The following is a 17226-nucleotide window of genomic DNA, read 5'->3' on the forward strand; positions in this document are numbered from 1 at the left end:
CAGCCCCCCACCAACACCCCTTCCAGCACTCCGCGTATCTCCGGTCGCCTCCGGGACCCTCCGCGCAACCCGGCTCCGCGGGGCGCAGCCGCGCGTGGGGGGCCCCGTGGGCGGCGGGGGGCGGGGGGTGGTGTCTCGGCTGGGCGGAGCGGCGGCATCGCACCCCGGGCTGCGCCGAGCACCGCGCAGCGCTCCGCGGCACCGAGCGGCCGCTTCACGGCTCCGCGGCCGTCGTGGGGTGGAGGGGGAGGCCGAGGTGGGGTGAAGCCCGGGCGCTGCGCTGAAATGAAAGAGGTTGTGGGGCTCCCAAGCCTTCGCTCGGTTTACTCGGCAGAAATCTTGCCTGTGCCTGGGTTTCCAGTCGCGCAGGGCCTGGAAGGACCCGGTGCAGAGGCAGCTGTGGGTTTTTCCTGCCCAGGGAAAGTGAGGAGCACCCTGCGCTTCCACCACCTTGCACCCCACAGGAAAAGGCTGCCGCGGGCTGCGGTGCCAGCAGAGCTGCTAATGCCGAGCCTGGATTTCTAGTGCAAAAAGGGAAGGTGCTAAGAGAGCCGGGAGAAGCCCTTTGTCCTGCGCCCCGGTGGGACCGCGCTGGTCCATCGGGCCGGCCCCACGTGTGCGCACCTCAACCCGGCTTCCATATCCCTGCCTGAACCACACCCTTGCTGCTCCTCCTGTCCTGTCTCCTCTCTCCTCTCCTCTCCTCTCCTCTCCTCTCCTCTCCTCTCCTCTCCTCTCCTCTCCTCTCCTCTCCTCTCCTCTCCTCTCCTCTCCTCTCCTCTCCTCTCCTCTCCTCTCCTCTCCTCTCCTCTCCTCTCCTCTCCTCTCCTCTCCTCTCCTCTCCTCTCCTCTCCTCTCCTCTCCTCTCCTCTCCTCTCCTCTCCCCTGCCCTCCCTCTCCCTCTCTTTCTCTCCCCCCAGTCCTGTGTTTACTCTCTGCTTTTCTGCTTTCTCTCTAGAAACACAGACACAGGCGAAGCTGGAAGAAGACTTGTTTAAAAGCAGCGTGCTGAAGGATGTTTGTGTTGCTGAAACCTTTCCTGGCATCGGTAAAATCTGAAAAGACAAGCTGGCACAATGAGCGGAGAAAAGTAGGACTTAGAGATAACCCAAGGAGGACTGAGACTTTTTGTTGGCCACAGGGCCTGTAAATTACCTTGGCAGCCCCGTTTTAGTGTTCAAGGAGCGCGGGACTCCCGTCCATCACAGGATCTGGAGGAGAGGCAGTAACAAAGAAACTGCTGTGCAGAAGGGAAGCGAGGGGAACCTCGCTGAACCCTCACCCAGCAGGCTTTATGAGATGTAACATTACTTTAATGCACCATTATATCTACATTTAGAAAAAGGGTCATAACATAGATTGGGCTGCACTGCTAAACAATTCTGTCAGATAATTGTTCTCAAGCCAACCTCCTGCTGAGGGTCTCGGTAACTTCCGTATCATACTGATACTGCGCTATGCCTGAATCCAAAGTAAGCTCACAAAAGCAAGGGGGGGAAAGGAAGATGCAACGAAGCCAGGAGTGGCGATACAGACAGTTAAAGCATGGATGAGTGGAATGCTTGAAATAAGCAAGAGTGCTTTAGTATATCAGAAAATAATTGCATATCCAGGAGTACTGCTTTGGATCATGTAAGGAGCCTTATGCCTTCTCAGCAGAGACAAATTCCTAAGTTCAGTTGGGTTTGGATCATGCCTTCAAAAAAACAGAAATGCTCATTATTTTTTCAAACTGTTTAATGACAGGAGAGAGAACAAACAAGCGGATGAAAACCAACTGTGGCATGGAGTGGGGATGGAGAGTAGAAACTAGCATAATATTTAACTCAGCTGGATTTGTTTCTTTGTTTTACAGTTGGGATTTTTGATTTGCGTTGGTGAGAAGTATGGATGTTTTATTACTGATTCCATTAATCGCTTGGCCAGAAGTCATAGGAGCATCCTGCAACCCCACACCAAGCCAGGCAATGGATCAGCACAGGACACAAAAATGGTGCTTACCATAAAGAATTTGTCATCTGAATAAGGTCAACTGCATGGTGTATGACTTCACTTTTATATAAAAATACATTGTAGAACATCTTTGCGTAACCTATACTCATTATGTATATCCATATATATATCTCTGTAGTATTTTCAGCAGCATTTATTTGGTGGGTTTAGAATGCAGATTTTTAATCCCCAGTTTTTAAGTCATCTGAGGCTCTGCTGTTAGTACTATAAGATTATATTTAAATAAGGAAAATTGCATGAGGTTAGGTTCACCATTCTGGTTTTTTGGTATCAGAATTAACAGGGTTTAATAACACAGACCAGGATCTCCTTGAAAGGAAAAGGGCTTGCACAGACCCCCCTTCTGTCAAGACTTCTAGTGACACCCCATTACTCAGCTGAACTTGCAGAAACTCCCTTGGCATCCTTGGGGAGAGGGGCTGTGTTGGTCCTTTGATGCCATGGATTGCGGCTCTTCTGCGTTCTGCAGTCTGCAGAACTCGTTTGCCTTTGTCAGAAAATGAAAGTTTCTGTCCTCTGGTTTGGAGACAGCCTTCCTACGGCAAATCTGTGCCTTGCTGGATTGTTTGCTCTGCAGCCAGCCCGAAACAATACAACACCAACAGATGTGTGAACTTTTCCATTCAGTGTAATGAACTGTTAGTTGCAAAACAGAGTTTTGGTGATTTAAATTGCCTCATGTGCATCAGGCTGTGAAAGAGGTTTAAAATAAATCATGAATAAGTTATAAATATTGTATTTTTGGAATTATCAGCTATAACGAGTCCACTGGCAATAGAAAGTGAAGACTTGGGCAGAATGGGGCCTGATGTCTCTCATTAAAGTTACCAGTGTTTCTAGATGAAATTACAGTGTTGTGGTGTCATAGCACTGAGTCCATAGAAAAAGCTGAGAAGACACTTTCAAGTTTTTAAAACTTGCTGAAAAAAAGAGAAGGCTTTTGGCTTAAATCTGTGATCCGACTTCTGCCAAAGAGAAAACGTGCACTGTAATATTTCAGCGCAGGGCTTGATTTGGAGTTATTGGATGGTTCAGGGTAGCCTTTGAGGGTAAGAATTTTCTGCCTCTTGTTTTTTGTTCACTGACATAGTTAGAGAAATGATTTTGACACTTCTAACTTGCCATGTCCATGAGTTACAATGGGAAGTCTGGGCAGACTGAAAATCTTCTATGCTGAACTGAGAGGAGATGCACTGAGGAATAAAGAAACTGCAACTCCAGATTATTTACTTTAAACTGCGTACCTGCTAGAACTTTTCCTCTCTTTTAGAGAGAATTTCAGTGGAAGTCTTTTGTCACATCCTTCACAGCCTGGTAATGGCAATACCAATGAGCACTGGCAGCCCTACCGCTTATGGAGGCAGAAGTCACTGTTCACGCACTGCCTGGGCTCGTCTGCGCTGTTTTCCTTTGGTCTCGGGTACACCACAAAATCCCCCAAGCGGTTGGATGATCCGTCGCCTCATTACATTGGGAGAGGTAGGACCCTGCTGTGGCATGGCTTCTGCGAGGAGAAAATAGTCACCGTTCCACCTACTAATATTACTGGCAAACGACCACTCTAGAAAGTTCTTCTTGATGATCATTGACTCCAAGGCATTTGCTGCTTAGAAGACCAGAAACTAGAGAGGTGGATACTTGGTGGTATTAATGTATGAGAACTGCCTCCTGGTTTTTGATTTATCTACTGATTGAGCTATTGTGAAGCAAAGCCTAAACTATTTGTTATTGTTGAATATAAATGTTTCCTACAAATTCTCTATTGCTTCCAATTCCAATATTATTCTCTTTTCAGTAGGTTTTGGTCGGTTACTGCTGAGTTTGGAAAATTAAGAGGGGGGAGACCAAGTCAATGACTTGGAGATGCATTATAAGAACATACTAGATTGCTAAACCTTTGGGGGAAAGAGGCTGTTGCTGGGTTTATAAAGAAATGAGAGAATGGTGCCATAATTCTGGTTAGGAACTTTTCACATAGAGTGATGTTGATGACGCTGATTAGAATAATATTGGGATATATTTCATCTTTGCCTTTTAATGATCTTGTTTGGAGATGCTTGGAATCTCTTATGGAAAACACTCAAACTTCACTTGCCCTTAGTGCAGTTAGAAAAATTCAGACTCAGCTTCATTCTACAAAGCTGCTTTGCTTTAAGTAGCAGTTCTGCAAAACATAATTTCACATATTTCTTTTACTCTGTGCTTTATTACTGAGAATATTTGCATGAAAATAGGATCTTTGTTTAAAAGTTCCTGCTTCTTATTCATCAGAGCTCATTGGGTTGGAAGCAATTGCGATATACTCTACAGAAGGGTCCAATCCCTTCAGAGCGGGAAAATATAAGCAGGAATAGACAAACTTTTAAGACCCTAAGCTCTTGCTTTCATGCAAATGTCCTCATTTCTTTAGTAATAAAGCAAGGGAAAGGGTGTAAATATGTAACATACAGTGGAATGAAAAGAATGTTTCAAATGTGTTAAAGTTGGTATATGGGCATCAAATGTTTTTTAACGTTATAATGATGCCTTACATTCAACTTTGCTTGTTTTTATCTTGAAGGAGAAGGTGTGCACCAAGGATTTTTTTGTGTGTGTAGGGTTTTTTATTCTTTCTACAGGTAATATATCTTTCTCAGCTAGAGCAAAACTAATACAAACCAGCTACTGGAATATCACCCAGTGTGTTGTCTAAACCAAGCCAGGACTAATAAGGCAGTGCTGAAAATGCTAGCAGCCTATCTCTGTTAGCGTTCTCAACTTCATTGCCATGGAGGAAGATGTGATAATTGGAAATTTTTCCAGAAAGTTCCAGATACAGCTCTACAGCCATCATGTCAGCCACTACTAAACAAAGCCAACAGTGGAGTGGAGTGTGGGTAACTAGCTGGCACTGCCCTCCTTACAGCAGCAGGAGACTGTGGAGGAAGAAGAAGGAAGATAATTACTCAGTCTGAAATATTTGGCAGGATACAACATTAATCCCTCCCCAGTATAAAATATCATCCAAGTTTTACTTTTGCATATGATGTAAAAGTAAAATCCAAATTTTATTTTTGCATCAGCAACATGGGGTCCTGCCACCACTTCACGGCATTAAAGAGGTTGATAACTACAGACCAAGACGGGAAAAATGAGTGTCACCTCATGTTGCAGATACTACTTCCTTCACTATTTTATGGTTTTTAGCTCCTTCACCTAATTGATCTTGCTTCACAGGTGAAATTTGCTCAAAGTACTTCCCAAATTTGTGCCACTGTAGTTTTAACATAAGCTAGCCATGCTCTTTACGTGAAAATACCATGCACATTGTGCTGTTATATGTGTAGGGTCATAAAATGGTTGTTAAAAAGTGCCCTTTCAGAAACTGTCATTACTGGTAGCTTTTACTTGGTAACATTCAATGTCCTGAATAAAGTTATCATCAAAACACCAAGTCCATGCCATTAGCATCAACTTTAAGCAGCAGAACAGTATAAATAGTATCTGCCTTCATGTGACTTTACCCCACTCACCAAATGCAGCTTATCTATTGCACACTTCCTAGGCTGGTCTCTGTTCCTGTTAAAATATTGAATAAATTGTACTCAGTATAACCCCATTCCAAACAATAAAAACAGAAGAAAGATCATTAATTTTAAAAAGTAAACACAACCAACAAACTTGATTAAATAAAGAGTTCTCAGAACAACTGGGGATTTCTAAATAGAAGTGGGGGCAGATCTCCATTAATTTATGGCAAGTAAAATTGGTTCAGACCCAAGAAGCAGGTTTGGTTTGGTTTGGAGGGTTCTCCTGGTTGGCTGGTTTTGTTTGTTGGTCTGTGCTTTCTGTGTGCTCTGCCTGACTGGGTTATTCCTCACCCTTCAGGAGTGAGGAGAGGACCCCTGACCAAGGATGGTCCTTGCCCACTGTAAGGCAGCGGGACACTGCCAGGAATCAAATGAGGTAGAGAATTTTGAGTCATCATATGTAGAAATTGCCCAGGATAGGGCACTGGAGATTGTTGTTGTGTCCTGCAGTCTCCCAATTTAGGAATACAGGCCTGGAGAGGACCTCCTCACAGGTCCCATCTAGTCTAAGTACCTTGTAACATTTAGTCAAGGACAAAACACCTATTCCATATTTCTCCTACACTCCAGGGCTCTCCCAGCCCTTTATGTCAATCTGGAAACCTGCAGAAAGAGGCAAAAATCCACAATAGTTTGCAACAGCAGGGAAATAGTTGTGGCGCTCTGATTTCTAACCGCTGTGCCCTACTCCAAGCAGTGCGGCAAGGAGGCACTAAGTGTGAAAGATGACAGCGCTCAGGAATTAAATGAGGTATGAGCCCAGGACTGCCCCTCTGTGCTTTGTCTCTGGAGATCTGCCAGAATCACAGCATTTATCTGTACCAAGACCTTGAGGGTTATTTGCTGTTAAAAGCAGGTTTATTTAGACCTTCGTGTGCCTGTGTTTCCTTAATACCATATTCACGTTACTCAGAACAAAAGCCACAATCAGGGTCTTATGACTGACAGTGAAGTTTTAGATGGAGCCGAACATCACCATGACCACTCTGCCCACGGCACCCCTTTGATACAGCCCCTGAGTTGGGATATGGAAAGAAAGGTGAAGATGGAGCACAAGGCAGCAAAAATGCCTGTTTTGTTTCAGGAAGGACTTCTTTTAAGCAGTGGCATTTCTCCACCTGCTGTCCCCAACCATTTAATGACCACTCTCTAGTATATAAAGCAATGCAAAAGTGGCTTTAACAAAAATGATCCTGGTGCCTTATCTTTTGGATGCTTACAAGTCTCCAAGGTACCTCTGAGATTTGCCTGTTGCTGCTAAAGCGTGAGTGATTCACCTGAACCAGCATGCTCTCTTATATAATTTTGCTTTCTCTCTTCCCAAAAGGAAGACTGTCTGAAAAAAACAGCCCATTGGCTAATGCTTCAAGGCTCAGAAACAGAAAAAAATACTTAGTGAAGAACCTTGATAGTGACAGCAGTATGCCTGAAATGTGAAAGATTGCATGAATATTTGTATTTATGACCACTAGCCTATAGAGAACAATGCTGCCTTAGCAAAGTCCTCACTCTGTTTAACACATACTGAACTCTGCAGTGTTAAGCTCTATATATTTTCATACATTTCTGATTGAACTTTCCATAATGGTTCTTATGGAAGAAAGTAAAACTGGAGCTCCTTGTATTTCCCACAGCCATTTTTTGAACCAGAGGTGTACTTTGTTTTCTGAAGCTGGTATCCCCATTCAAACAAATATGCAATAAAAAATATGTTTGTGCATGAAAAAGTTGTACGCAGTGTTGAAATTCTGGCCAGCTTGTTATACAGATACTACATGCTAGAGAAATGATGACTCAGTAGGGGAATTTTACTCATTGTGTAATGCACTCAACTTCATCAGCAATGCCTTGCCTTCACTACTCTTAGTCCTACCAGAGACCGAGGAGGTAGAAATGTGCATAGCCATAGGCAGGGTAGATTAGGAAGCTATTCTACTGTTTCTGCTGTTAGGTTTTGTTGTTTGGGCTTTTTTTAAAAGATATTTACTCTCTCTGTAAGATCAGGTATGGCCATGGTGCTTCCTAATCTCTAAGGGAAGGAAAAGACCATTCCAGCCTTTGCCTCCAAACTTTCAAGACTCCCCGCTCTGTAAACACCCACTCTGTTGTTGTGCTTAGCATGGGCAGAAAGCTACCCGTTGGCATATTAGTGACTTTCTATTTCCTGCATTCATTTTGCTAATTAATCAGAGGGAACAGAAAAACAACATAGGCTAGACCAAAACTTGTCCATCATACATTAGCTCATGCTGACTGGCCCAGTTGTTCACCTTGCTTTGTTCTGTCATTTTTATTTACACATCATGAATGGATTCATGAAAGAGGTGATCCCTTAGCCCATCACTTGCTACAGGCCTCTGAGAATGAATTAAAATACAATAAATCCATCTGTAGATACAGTACCCCTAGAAAACAAACAGCAGGTTTACAAACATACTTCAGGAAATAACCATAGTGTGTTGAAGTCAAACTCTATCACTTCTGTTCTCAAAACCATGTACAGATACAACACAACAAATTCTCTCATCAGCCCATTTTAAAGAGTGAGCATGAAATACATCCTAAAGGATAACTAAAGGTAAACGACCATTCCAGATACTGCTCTGTCTGTAACTCTCTGGTACTGCTGGGTGTCCTGGCCATGGTGGGTAGCATTCCCAAACAGGAAAAGAGAGGCATCCAAAAAGACTGTGTGGAGTGTTGTAGAAAAATCCCAGTATCTTAAATTCTGTCTAGGAAACCAAGCAACAGTCACAGATCTTGGAGTACACATGAAAAGTAGTCTGTTAAGGGAGTTGCTGCTTTTTGTTCTCCATGTCTGAGGCACAGTTTAGTGTATCTAGAGAAGCAGTTGACGTGCATCCTTTCTAGAGAGAAATCCATTTCTCTGTTGCACACAACTCCTGCCAAATCAGACCCATTTCAGGCTGAACATAACTGTGCTTAGGATCTCCAGGCTCACTTTGGGACTTGGTATATACATTTATAGTACTGGGGTCTTGTCCATAGGTATGAAGGCTCTCTCTCAAAAAAAATCAAGAGTAATGATGAATAATCTACTAAATGTAAATTTTCAGTCCAGGGATGTGAGTCAAAGTGTCAGTGCCTCGTATTTGCCACAGGATTTCTCAGAGTAAAGCTGTGTTGCCTCTGTATCAGCAGAGGTACAGTGGTGACTGAAGTAGTGTTTGCTTTTGGGTCCACCATCAGCCAACAGAGAGCGCTTCAGAGAAGGACTACAAGAGGGGGAGGAATGTCTTTCAATGAGAGACTTAAGTACATCAATCTATTTAGCTTAACAAGACAAGGTTAAGGGGAAAGTTGGTTATCATTTATAAACTTCCCATCTCCCTGTAGAAATAGAAGAGTAGAAATTTGATATTACATGGCATTTCAGTCAAGTGGAAAAAAGTCTGACAAGAACCAGTGAAATTTGAAACTAGACACATTTTAACATGGAAGGTAATTAATTATTAGAACAATTTACCAACGATTGTAATGGATTCTCCATCACTAGATATTTTAAAGTTGAAATTGATTGATTTTCTCAGAGAAATGCTCTAGTTCCTGCTGGAGTTAATTCAAGAAAGTCCTGTAACCTCTCCTGTAATACAGGAAAAAAATAGATGATCACAAATGGTCCTTCCAGTTTTATGAGCTATAAACTTGCACCAAATATCTAATGCATAGCTGCCTATGTCCTATTGTCCCACTGTAACTAGTAAGCATGATTCAAACATTTTTCCCTTTGTTTACGTTTGTTTGGGAAATGTACAGTGAAGGACTACATGCTTGATGTTCAGATGGGACATTCTGTCTGATATATGGATTCAAAGATTTTAAAGCTGAGGAACCCCTGATCATCATCTAGCCTGAGTGCCTCCAGCACAGAGCATTGCATTTCACCCCATCGTTCCTGTGCTACTTGAGGAGCTGACATCTAATTGATGGCAGCCATTTCCAAAACGCACATAGGTTATAGTTCACCATGGGGCTGCAGGGTGAAGCGGGGTGCCCCACTCCTTGTCCATCTCAGTGGAATGTGATCTCCTGATTTTTCCAGGCTCTTTTGTAAATTACACCCCAGATCCAATGTGAAGAATGAGGTCCTGCCTCTGCTGAAGCCAGCAGACACCTTGACTTGGATTTTAGTGAATTCCGCTGGATGAGGCAAAATGATGCTGCATTTGCCACACTGAAAATATCCAAAAATACCAATTAATAGTTCTTCATGGATTTTGTTATGCAGATCTAAATGTAAAATGAAATGCCATCTCTATTCCTGATCACCTTTCACTGAGGTCTATGAAATAAGAAGGAAAAATCTACTTTAAAATAGGCAGACAATTTTTTGTTTCAATACTTGTACAAGGTCTTCCGAGCCACTGCATCAAACCATACTAAATCCAGCAGAGTGTCTGTCTCTGAGCAGTCCTCAGTGCAAATGTTACTTGACCTAGAAAATTACTGCTCACAAGGAAAAGGAGAACCCTTTCCTTATTTTGATGGTAACTCATGGAGACCAACTATATAGAGAACTGTAAATAAACATTACTTCAAAGTGTAGCTCTGGGCAGTTCAGTATAGTGCATCTGAAGCCATTACAACGTACATAGCTATATAAAAGAGTCAAGATGGGGGGGAGTGTCTTTTATTACAGCTGGAAAAAATTAATATAGCAGCTGTTCTAATCAAAGAGGTTAGTTAACTTTTTCTTGCAAACTTTGTGTCTTTGAACTGCCATGGCTACAGTGCTATCGCTCTTTCTGCATAAACAGTATTGTTAATAGAACTGATTTTACATACAGCACAGAGTACTTGAGCTGAGAAATAAAATAAAAGCAATGATCATACACATTAAAACATGCACACTAAAGCAAAGGTGAGAAAACTAATTGTTAGATTTTTATCACTGTTTTTCTTTGTTTTTTTAACAAAATGAGATGACAAAATTCCGTATAAAAATAATGTCCTCTCCCTCCAGATTAGGTCTGGAAGTTCAAATGGATAGAAAGAGCAGTAAAAAAAGTAGTTAAAAGAGTCTGTAGGTTGAACTACTGATGTCAGTTACTTACTTCACAGAAAATAACCTTTTATGAATTTTATCCATGATCAAGTTGAATCTATTTGCTGTAATCATCCACCGTCTCTTTCTGAAGAAAGAACAACTCATAATAGCTTTTCCTAACTTTATATCAAGATATAATGAAGATAATTAAAAAAAAATCTTTAACCAAACAAAAAGTAAGAGAAGAAAAGAGTTAGACACTGGGTATCACTTTTTTTTTCCTGTTCAAGTTAGGTGACAGCAACACTGTAACAGAAAACAAAAATACTCCCCTCTCCCACCTTCCTTTCTGAAGACCAAAACAATCACTCCTTTATAAAAAGACAGTAATATAGATTTGGACTAGCGTGTTAAACACCTGAATGAGACTCAGCTTGCACAGGGTACGAATGATTCAGATATGAGTGATGTGCATTAACAGCAGAGATTAGTCAGTCATTTCTGTGAGAATGTTCAGGTGGCAAAATGAGCAATATGTGGCGATGCATTGTAAAGCATTAGAGATTTTTGGAGGATGAGGGAGAAGGAGGGAAAATTGCTGCTATCTGCAGTGCAATTTAACAGGTAACAGCAACTTTGGAAGAATAAAAAAGCACTCAGAACCTTACCTATTTGCAATCTTGGGTCAATTACGTGATTAGAGAGTGAGCCCAGATCAGGGTGCTATTGGGGCAGTTCCTGATTTTGACATCCTGCATAATTTTGCTCAGGACATCCAGAGTGACCTGAATTTTTTTGATAGCAATCACTATATATTTAGTCGGAAATTTTGCTAATACCAAGGAACAACTGTCCCTTTGAAAAGGGTGTGCAATGCCCTGAATGCAGTCTGGACATTCAAGATAAACTCACTCAGAACCCTTCATTTAGTGGAAAAAACCCATCAATGCAGGCCAATACTGACAGATGCCTGCTAGGCTGGGCTCTGGCACTGTTAAAATTTAACCGCTTCACACCTAACTTTGAAAAAACATATTTTTATATGGGAATTTTGCAATCACCACCGCACCCCCCCAAAGCTTGCTCCAGTTTCTAACGTGAATCACTGTTGTTAGACAAACCCACACTTTAGCTTTATTGATACCGTGTAAGAGGTGTACTAGGTATAAGGGATTTGCCTATTCTGAGACCTCCACCCCCACTATCGTACCTGCTTTAGGAACTGGGTTGCCGCTAGCAAATATGGGTTAAAAATCACTTATTGTACAGTGAAGTTTCTCAGGGGGATGCTAATGCCTGGCTGCTTTACACAGGCTCTGGAAAAGCATTTTGAAACAGCGATAAAATGTAAAAATCACCACCACATTTAGCTTATATGTAGACCTTGTATCTACATACAGGGCCAAATCTAAGGGCATGCCTACCAGGCAGTCCCTGAGGCATCAGGATGGCCAAAGCTACCTGCTCTTAGCAGCACCTTCTAAGAGCCCACAGTGGGATAACTGACCCTGTTTTCTCGTCATAAGGTTTTCGACAGGAGGTCCATGATGAAATAATATGTGACATCTTTTCCAGATTTCTCAATAAATGACATATTTTCAAAAATATTGGCATGTGGTCTTCAAAGATCTTGCTGTAAAGGAAGGAGGTTTTCATGAGTGGGCAGCATAAAGTCAGGCCACTTTCTTTTGGGGTTTTCTATAATTGCTACCAGCCTCAGTCAGAGATGGATGTAATGATCCTGTCGCTGGAGAGCTACAGGGTGTGTTCCTCCCCTCCAGCTTCCCAGCTAAACGAGGCAGAGAGACATGGATGCACTTTTCTCTGAGGGGACACAACCACTGCCACCCATGACCTGCTGGAAAACCCGCTGCAGAGCACAGAGGTGCCAGCCACTCCCTCTCCCAAGACCGGTGATGCTGTCATTCCCCATCCCAAGGCCAGTAAGGTGTTAACACAGCATTTTCAAAGCCAGACATCAGGCCCTATGGACACCAGGCAAATCTGCAAAGGTACAGGATAGCAGAGCAGAAGAGCAGAGGGGTGAGAAGAAACCTCTTCTGTATTTCCCTGCTTTGCAGGGGCAGAGATGGGGCTGGGGGCAAAGCAGCAGGTGGGGAGCAACCAGCCATTGCCTGCTTCACCCTTCCCATCCCCTTGTCCTACCTCGGGTGTCACACTCCCACTTTTTTCTGCTTTTCAGTACACTTCCAAATATTTGTTTTGTGAATAACAATAGACATACAGTTATATTTATCTGCAGAGGTGATTACTTTAGAAGCCCAAACTGAGAAATGAAAACTTCAAAAGCTTTAATTTGCCTGTTTCTATAGATAACCATTTTCAAAGAAATTGCTTCCTTTAAAGAGAAAGTTTCTTTGTGACAAAAATGCTCTCATGTAGTAGAGTACGTAGTTTTACAACTCAGGCACAAGTTGAAGCATTTCTTGTACTGCTCAAACCAAAATACGTTCACAGTTTTTAAGAAGGAAGAAACCAGTGTCTCATCTAACCCATTGTTCTGTATAACACAGGTCACATAATGTCATCTGGTTTCTTGGTAATGTCTAATTTTCAATGTATGTACTAAGAAAGATGGGCATTTTCCGCACATTTAAAAAAAATATAATTCATCAGGTCACATGTGAGATGGGACTTTCAGATGATGGGTTTAGCCTCCACCTGTAACTAATCAGCTGTCTCCCAGCTGATGAGATAAGGCTAACAAGCAGCTTACTTAAGGGAGGGAGCCTCCTAGAGCTAAAGAGACTGGGTCACGTTAAGGATAAAGCTCTATTATGCAAAACTGGCTGATCTACCTGCTATCTAGGTGATGGTAGAGAGCTGAAAGGAGTCAGGTGCTAAGATTTGGCTTACCTATTTTACCTGGTTTTGAATTATGCTTGTAATTGGTTTATTCCCTTTAGGAAGAGTCTCAGAAAACGTTGCCTGTATTCAGTTCAGCCAGCTAGTCTGCTAGACTGCTCAGGGGAAAGAGAGGGCTGAGGAGATGCTTGCTGAGTGGAAAATGTTCAGCTGATGCAAATGGTGTTTTATTACAGCAATTGTTGCAGACCTATGTGAGATATTTTATTGTAGTATGTGCCCATTGTCTTTTAGCAGCAATTGGTGTGATTTTGTAGAGTATTTTATCTATATTTTTGTCCTTGAACTATGTTGCAACCGTGAACTCTAGTAAAGGAATATGGAGGGTTTACCACCATGCAGTATGGAGATCTGTATAGGCTGAGCAATGCCTAAAACTAGGGAGTGCATTAATTTCTTCTGTAGGAGTTCTAATTCTCTAGTGAAAGCATCTGTACCATCAAGGGCTTCAAATCTTGCTAGAGCTTCCCTTAAAGCCTTGCAGTACCAGGTGCTGTACACAAATTGGTTTGGTAGCTTCCTCCAACCAAGTTCTTACCATCTGTCATTGCAGTGTTCAAATGGGTCTCTTAATCTGGCAGAATGAATGCTCAAATCTATAGAGAGGCTTATGCAGGCACACTCCCCTCTTTGTAGTTTAGGCAAAGATCCAAAAAAAAAAAAAAAAGATCTGGGTATCCAGGGTGTAAATCCGGCAGAACTTAAAAGGCACAAAGCCTCTCTGGCATCTTTTATTTGCCATCAAAACCCTTCTGTGGTGTGTATGGGTTTAGTACCGTGGTTCCCTTATAGTTAAAGGCTAAACAACGCCCGGAGGCCAGCTCCCTTCCCTGTGAATGAGAGCCTGCACTACACTAGATGGCACTGCTTAATACTCACGTTTTTCCTCTTGTCTCTGCTATGGGACTGGAGCATCCTGTAGTTGCAACTTCATCAGACTATAACCAGTGCTCTGTGGTCGCTGGTGACTGCAGGGAGGTATTCGGAGCAGTCATGTAACAAGGCAGTAGTGGTGGTCAGAAGAAACGTGTGCCAAGTTCGTCTCTTTACCCTAATACATGGGTAAAGCAGAGCTTTTCAGACATCGCACGCTTAAGTTAAGACTGAGTTCTGATGTAATCTTTGACTCTTGCTAGCATCCCCTGTCTCCTTTCCCTCACGGCTGGAAAAAAAGGCATTGATAGAATTGCTGCAGACATCAGTTATTTCCCAAAGCAAGAAAACTAAGTGATAATACAGCTGTTAGATACTGATCAATAAATATGGGGGGGAGGACAAGCTATGGAATAACAAATCTCCTTGCTCTCATCAATAGCCTATAGATTTGGCAGTAAACAACTGGGTTTCTGCTTTCACAGTAGTCTTCAACTAATTATGAAACTTGATTCTTACAACGAAGCTCTGATAAAAATTTAGGAATGCTGTTGAAAGTATGTTGTGTCCTTCACTCACTAATAAATTGTTGAATATATCTAAAAGCTGAAAGCATACAGTCCTACCAGTATTTTATGTACTTTTGGAAATATGATGTATACTTACAAAAGTGAAACATCAGATTTCATGACTAGTGTATAGCTTTTGCATAAATGTGTTGTAAAAGCAGTTATTAGCTGAAGTACTGATCTCCAAGAGTAAGAAGCGAACTAAGTGCTCTCAAGGTAGATATTTTGAAACCAGATGAGCCCAGAACACTTAAAAACTGACTAAAGTTTTCTTAGAACATGACGGGTGTTTCTGAAGATGGGTAAAGTTCTGGAAAAAGGTAAATGGGATAGCTTTCTCAGGAAAAAAAAATGGCAGAAGCAGAGGATTGTGGTAGCTGTAGAAAGAACACACATAAAAAGACTGGTAAGTAATGGGGGGAATCGCAAAGAAATAAATAATAGCCTATGCCTGTTCCTTGGGGAGGTGTCAGGCCACCTTACTTCCTCTGACACTGAAACAAGCCTTTTATCTGGGGTGAAGCGCCAGAGACATCTTGGTTGCTTTAATGCTGAGCTGTTTGGTCTCTGACTTAGGCAATGGAAGTGGGAGTTAAACTTGAAGATGACTCAAGGTGGGAGGGACTGCAAGTGCACATAAGTTATTCAGAATTTAAAAGATCTGGGAAAATGGATTAAAAATACTGGGTAAGATTCAATAAAAATAAATAAGATGTAATACATTTCTTAGTTGATTATTCCTTCCCAATAGAGGATGAGAAATAAATGGTTAGGCAAGATTTTTTCAGAAAAGGGTCTTGGGAGTATACTAAACATAAATCACAACTGCTGTTGCCAACACTCCCCCTAAACCTCATAAGAGTGGGAGATGCAGAAATATAGATTGCAAGACACATGGAAAGATCCTTTTTCCACCCATCATTGATCAAGCCTCAGCTGGAGCACTGTGGCTGGTTTTGGATATTATACTTTAGGAGCAATGTGGCACACTTGGAGAGCATCCAGAGGAGAATAACATGTTCTCCTTAGTAAAGAACATAACCTACAAATAAAAGATTTTTTTAAAAAAAAATTATCTAGATTTAGAAAGAAAGATCTGGGAGTGGGAGAAAAAGAATGATTGTCATTTTCAAGTATATAGAGACTGTTTCAGAGAGGAAGACTCTATCTCTTCAGTTATGGTGGATAAGAACAATGGCTTTAAATTGGTGCAACGAATATTGGGGGTGATGTGAGTAAAAGCTTGCAGGTTTAGTTAATCCTGCCTTGAAACAGTGAGAGGGACTAGGCAGTCCCTTTCTACCCTGTTTTTCTATTATGATATTTAATAATAATTAATATTGACAATTTCATTTAAAAGATACAGCTGTGCAACTCCAGATCCTGGATTGGGTAAACTGGCAAGGCTGATGCTCTATTTTGAAGACCCCAACCTTGAATTTTATTAGAAAACTAATATTTCCTCCCTAAAGCCATGCGGAATTGCCTATCTGAAATAAAAATCACGAATGTGGCTACACTTTCAAGACTTCCCCACTGAAATGTTATATGTACTTCTGTTTTTTACACTCATAACCCAGATTACAAAGTAAGATGAAAGGAAAAAAACTTCTGGAAATAATTAATAAGTAAATAATATTTTAAATAAGATCATTTACATGTTGGGCTTTTTCCTAGGGGGTCAGTAAGTAGTGCATGTAGACTAAACCTTTCACTATGGCTACAAACTGGGCCCTACACCAGGTTTATAAGCAAAGGAGTAAGTTAAGCATTCTGAAGTTCTCCATCTTGGCTTGAGCCTAAACTTGAGAACTGGAGTTCCCCAATGTGAGGATCACCCTGGGCAGGGGGAGAAATTGCTCTGTGCAGCTGAAGAGCTGTCAAAGGAAAGTTGGGGAACCATGTGGCTAACCTCAAGAAGAATGAAAAACAGACCCTTCTGAAGCCAGAACAACTTGGCTGCCCCAAAAACATAAATTAGGAAATCAAGTATTGTCATTAAGTTTACTGTACTACATAGTCTCATTGTGTTGGTACTTATTCCTCCACTGAAAATATTTAGGGACACACAAGCTGAAAAAAGGTTAGATAATCCTGGTATGGGACTGGAGAAACTGGCTGCTCATGGCTTGGACAGGTGTACTGTTCACTTAGTAAAAAACTGTCTGGATGCCTGGGCCCAAAGAATGAAACCTAAATGATTCTACTGCATGATGCAGCAAACAACTGTAGCAAGGAGTCATTTGGTCTAGAAAGGTGTGTCAAAAGAATTCTGTGAGGTACTTAATATTGACAACATTAAAATGCA

The sequence above is a fragment of the Strix uralensis genome, chromosome 1 (genome assembly GCF_047716275.1).
Source record: "Strix uralensis isolate ZFMK-TIS-50842 chromosome 1, bStrUra1, whole genome shotgun sequence".
Taxonomy (NCBI): Eukaryota; Metazoa; Chordata; class Aves; order Strigiformes; family Strigidae; genus Strix; species Strix uralensis.